This window comes from Hyaena hyaena, unplaced genomic scaffold, assembly GCF_003009895.1.
Source record: "Hyaena hyaena isolate Hyena2069 unplaced genomic scaffold, ASM300989v1 scaffold_2111, whole genome shotgun sequence".
Lineage (NCBI taxonomy): Eukaryota > Metazoa > Chordata > Mammalia > Carnivora > Hyaenidae > Hyaena > Hyaena hyaena.
In genome coordinates this window covers 28,531-34,236 of record NW_024082747.1, presented here as the reverse complement: position 1 = coordinate 34,236, position 5,706 = coordinate 28,531, and positions in this window count along the sequence as shown.

The window sequence follows — 5,706 nt, the reverse complement described above, 5'->3', positions numbered from 1 at the left end:
GCCAACAAACTAGACAACTTAGGAGAAATGGACAAGTTCCTAAAAACACACTCACTACCAAAATTCACATCAGAAGAGATAGAAAACCTGAACAGACCCATAACTAGTGAAAGACATTGAACCAGTAATCAAAAATCTACCAACAAAGAAAGCGCTGGGCCAGATGGCTTCCCTGGGGAATTCTACCAAACATTTAAAAGAGAATTAATACCCATTCTTCTCAAACTATTCCAAAAAGTAGAAATCGAAGGAAAACCTCCAGACTCATTCTACACAGCCAGCATCACTTTGATTCCCAAGCCAGACAGAGACCCATCAAAAAAGGAGAACTACAGACCAATATCCTTGATGAATACAAATGCAAAAATCCTCAACAAAATACTTGTAAATCAAATTCAACAGCACATAAAAATAATGATCCACCAAGGTCAAGTGGGATTCATTCCTGGGTTACAGGGCTGGTTCAACATTTGCAAATCAATCAATGTGATCCATCACATAAACAAAAGAAAAGATAAAAACCATATGATCCTGTCGATAGATGCAGAAAAACATTTGACAAGATACAGCATCCCTTCTTAATAAAGACCCTCGAGAAAGTCGGGATAGAAGGAACCTACTTAAACATCATAAAAGCCATCTATGAGAAGCCCTCAGCTACCATCATCCTCAAAGGGGAAAAACTGAGAGCTTTCCCAACTGAGATCAGGAACACGACAGGGATGTCCACGCTCACCCCCGTTGTTTAACACAGTCCTGGAAATCCTAGCATCAGCACTCAGACAACAAAAGGAGATAAAAGGTATCAGAATTGGGAAAGAAGTAGTCAAACTTTCACTTTTCGCAGACGACACGATACTCTACATAGAAAATCCGACAGACTCCACCAGAAGCCTACTAGAACTGATACAAGAATTCAGCAAAGTTGCAGGATACAAAATCAATGTACAGAAATCAGTTGCATTCTTATTCACCAACAATGAAGAAACAGAAAGAGAAATCAAGAAACTGATCCCATTCACAATTGCACAAAAAAAGACATAAGGTACCTAAGAATAAACCTAACCAAAGATATAGGAGGTCTGTATGATGAAAACCACAGAAAACTTATGAAAGAAATTGAAGAAGACACAAAGAAATGGAAAAACATTCCATGCTCATGGATAGGAAGAATAAATATAGTTAAAATGTCATTACTACCCAAAGCAATCTACACATTCAGTGCAATCCCAATAAAAATTGCACCAGCATTCTTCTCAAAACTAGAACAACTATCCTAAAAGTTGTATGGAGCCACAAAAGTCCCTGAATAGCCAAATATTGAAGAAGAAAACCAAAACAAGAGGCATCACCATCCCAGACGTTAGCCTCTACTACAAAGCTGTCATCATCAAGACAGTATGGTATTGGCACAAAAACAGACACGTAGACCAATGGAATAGAATTGAGAACTCAGAACTGGACCCACAAATGTATGGCCAACCAATCTTTGACAAAGCAGGAAAGATTATCCAATGGAAAAAAGACAGCCTTTTTAACAGATGGTGTTGGGAGAACGGGACAGCAACATGCAGAAGAATGAAACTAGATCATTTTCTCACACCATTCACAAAAATAAACTCAAAATGGATAAAGGACCTGAATGTGAGACAGGAAACCATTAAAATCCTAGAGGAGAAAGCAAGAAACAACCCCCTTGACCTCAACCACAGCAATTTCTTACTTGACACATCCCCAAAGGCAAGGGAATCAAGAGCAAAAATGAACTATTGGGACCTCATCAAGATAAAAAGCTTCTGTACAGGAAAGGACACAATCAATAGAACTAATAGGCACCCGACAGAATGGGAAAAGATAGTTGCAAATGACATATCAGATAAAGGGCTAGTATCCAAAATCTATAAGGAAACTACCAAACTCCACACCCGAAAAACAAACAATCCAGTGAAGAAATCGGCAGAAGATATGAACAGACACTTCTCCAAAGAGGACATCCAGATGGCCAACAGACACATGAAACGATGCTCAGCATCCCTCCTCATCAGGGAAATACAAATCAAAACCACATTGAGATCTCACCTCATGCCTGTCAGAATGGCTAAAATGAGCAAATCAGAGGACTGTTGATGCTGGCGAGGATGTGGAGAAATGGGCACCCTCCGACACTGTTGGTGGGAATGTAAACTGGTGCAACCCCTCTGGAAAACAGTGTGGAAGTTTCTCAGAAAATTAACACTAGAACTCCTCTATGACCCAGAAATAGCACTGCTAGGAATTTACTCAAGGGATACAGAAATGCTGATGCATAGGAGCACATGTACCCCAATGTTCATAGCAGCACTCTCCACAATAGCCAAAACATAGAAAGAGCCTAGGTGTCCATCAACTGACGAATAGATCAAGAAGGCGTGGTCTGTCTATACGATAAAATACTACATGGCAATGAGAAAGAATGAAATCTGGCCATGTGTAGCAACATGGATGGAACCTGAGGGTGTTATACTGAGTGAAATAAGTCAGGCAGAGAAGGACAGATTGCATATATTTGCACATATAGGAGGATTAGGAGGAACTTAACGGAGGACTGTTGGGGAGAAGAAAGGGAAAAATAGTGGGGGAGAAGGAGGGAGGCCAACCATGAGAGACTCTTGAATGCCGAGAACAAACCGAGGGCTGATGGGGGTGGGGGAGAGATGGGAAATGGGTGATGGGCATGGAGGAGGGTACTTGTGGGGATGAGCACTGGGTGTTATATGGAAACCAACTTGACAATACACTATTTAAAAATTTTAAAAAATAAAATGTAAATGTAATTTAAAATTAAAATTATATATAGTTTTATATTTATATTTATATCATATATTTACATATAATTTACATATAATTATATATTATATTTGTATTACATATATATTTGTGCATAGGAAATTTTAAACCGTACATACAAACCTGCAGAAACACAGCTGAACATCTAAATTTTAGGATTCTAGGTAAGTTGTGTTTTCTTCTTTATGTTTCCCTAATCTTACAGGTTTTTGTCAATGAGCAAGTATAACTTCTATACTCAGAAAAAAAACCTCAAATATGATCCTATTTTATCTTTTCTAAATCCTACAGGTTTTTCTTAATGAAAAATATAACTTTTATAAAAAAAAGATGCAAACAACATGATCCTATTTTTTCTTTAAACCCTGAATGTGTGTCTGTGCGCGCGCGCGCTCACACACACACACACACACACACACACACACACAGGCATTCTGTTTAGTTGAAAATGGAAGATTCCATAAGACTGAGATAGCTTCCTGCCTGCTCTACAGACCTCGGTAGTTGTTCTCATTCTGATTTGTGTATGTTGGAGGAGTAGCCAGATGAGGAAGAGAGAAGGAGAAAGAAGGGAAAGGAGGGTGTGGAGAAGGAAGAGAGATGAGGACAAGGAGGATGGGAAGGAGAAGAAACTGACAGCATAGATTAGAGGCCTGGCTGACTTGCCTAGAGAAAATCTCAGCAGAGGCTGCCTGTCCCTGACATATTCCTTATGCCATACAAACTTCTGCCACACAAAGCTCTCTCTTGATGTTAGAGTAGCAATCAATCCTCCCTTTACCCATTCCTTCCTCCCTTCCCTCACAGCATTCCTATCTGTGATGTTCAAGTTGCATTTCTAACTCTGGACTCCAAGCAGCAGTCATTTGTATTTTCTACATATTTCCCAATTTACATGTGTCCTTAGTACCAGGGGAAAAAGACAATAGAAGTTACTTTCTAAGCAAGCTGTGAACCAATATCAGAAATTGCCGATTTTTCTTTAAATAGATATTGATAGAAAAAAAAACCTAAACATCACCTAGTTGATTGACAGGAGGTGTAAAGAAAACCAATAGACAGTACCTACTTCAGTGTCTAGCTCATACTTGGCACTTGGATAATATTAGTACCCTTCACTATTCTGAAATCGTCCCATCCAAAACAGCAAATTTGTTAATCAGTAAGGCTCACTATACCATTGTAAACCTTCCAAATGTAACCGAAAAGAAATCATTCATCCACATTATGTAGAAGAGTCATACCACTTCCATAATTTAGAGTGTGTTGTCGAGTAGACTAGGGGAAAATCCTCAACCTTTTCCTATTGACTCAGGTTTACTTCCTGTTTCTTTTAAGAGACTCACATGAACTGGATGTCAGTGTTGTCACTGAACCCCAGAATATTAAGATACTATATAGGGCCACAAAGTACAATCATGGTCTGGTGGACAACACATTGGAATGAGAGTCAGATGATATAACGAGGTCCTTGAGTACTTGGAAATGTCACTATTATCTTACTGTTGAAATTATTTTATGTTGACATTTTTTCCTACAATTCATTTTACTTTTCTCTCTTTATGCAGCTTTTTTTCATAATTAAAAGACATAATTCAGTGCTTAAAAGAATAAAATGAGGGGTGCCTGGGTTGCTCAGTTGGTTAAGCACCTGACTTTGGTTCAGGTCATGATCTCGCAGTTACTGAGTTCAATTCCCACACTGGGCTCTGCGCTGATGGTGCAGAATAGGTTTGGCATTCTCTCTCGCCCTCTCTCTGTCCCTCTCCTCTGCTTGTACTCTCTCTCTCTCTCCCTCTCTCCCCCCCCCAAATTAAAAAAAATTATTTTTGAGTAATCTCTACATCCTACCTGGGGCTCAAATTTACATCCCTGAGATCAAGAGTTGCATGTTCTGGGGCACCTGGGTGTCTCAGTCAGTTAAGGGTCTGACTTTGACTCAAGTCATGATCTCGCTGTTCATGAGTTTGAGCACCCCATTGGGTTCTATGCTGATAGCCAGAGCCTGGAGCCTGCTTCAGATTCTGTGTCTTCCTCTCTTTCCACCCCTCCCCTGTTCCCTCTCTGTCTCTCTCTGTCAAAAATAAATAAACACTTAAAAAATGTATTGACTTACACTCATTACAGAAAATTAATCGAGTCTATAAAACTGTGCACTAAACAATGATTCCCAAGACTCAGGCAATGGCCTCCTTCTCAGGCATTACTTAACCATGTTAATTACTGGGTAACCACGACAACCATCAGGACTCTGTCACCAAACACATACTCTTTGCCACCAGATTTTGCTGCATCTTAATGTACATATCTAGGAAGTCCCCAACAGCAGGACCTGGCAGACAGAATTGCACAAACAGCCTGAAAAGGGGAGGAAAAAAATGAAAATGAAACTGCCTTCCTCAAAAGAAGACTACTGAGAGCCTTCAAAGGTCCAAAGAATACAAGTAGTGTAAAAGTATGACACACCCCCAACCCAGCCCTCCCCACCTCCAGAAACACAGACACACAGTAAATAGGAAACTAAAGTAGTAAGCAAAGAAATGATATTGACTTGGATGTCACAAAAGTCCTGCTTTTCCACACCACGTGATATACATTGGCTTCTGCTGTCTGAGCCTCTGGTTTTCTCCTGTTTCCCCTTTCCCTCCTCCATTTCCATAGCCTGGCTTCCTCTAGCCAGCTGATTCACCTTTGGGGTCTGTAGGCTGATGATACCCACATCTTTTACCATGCACCCAAAGTCCAGATCCATGTGATCAACTGGTCAGTAAAGAGCTCCATTTGGACATTTCACTGGCTCCTAAAACTCAACTTTTCTCAGCCTGAGCTCCTTCTCTTCCCCCAACTGTCCCTCTTCCTCCCTTTCCTCCTCCAAGGGAT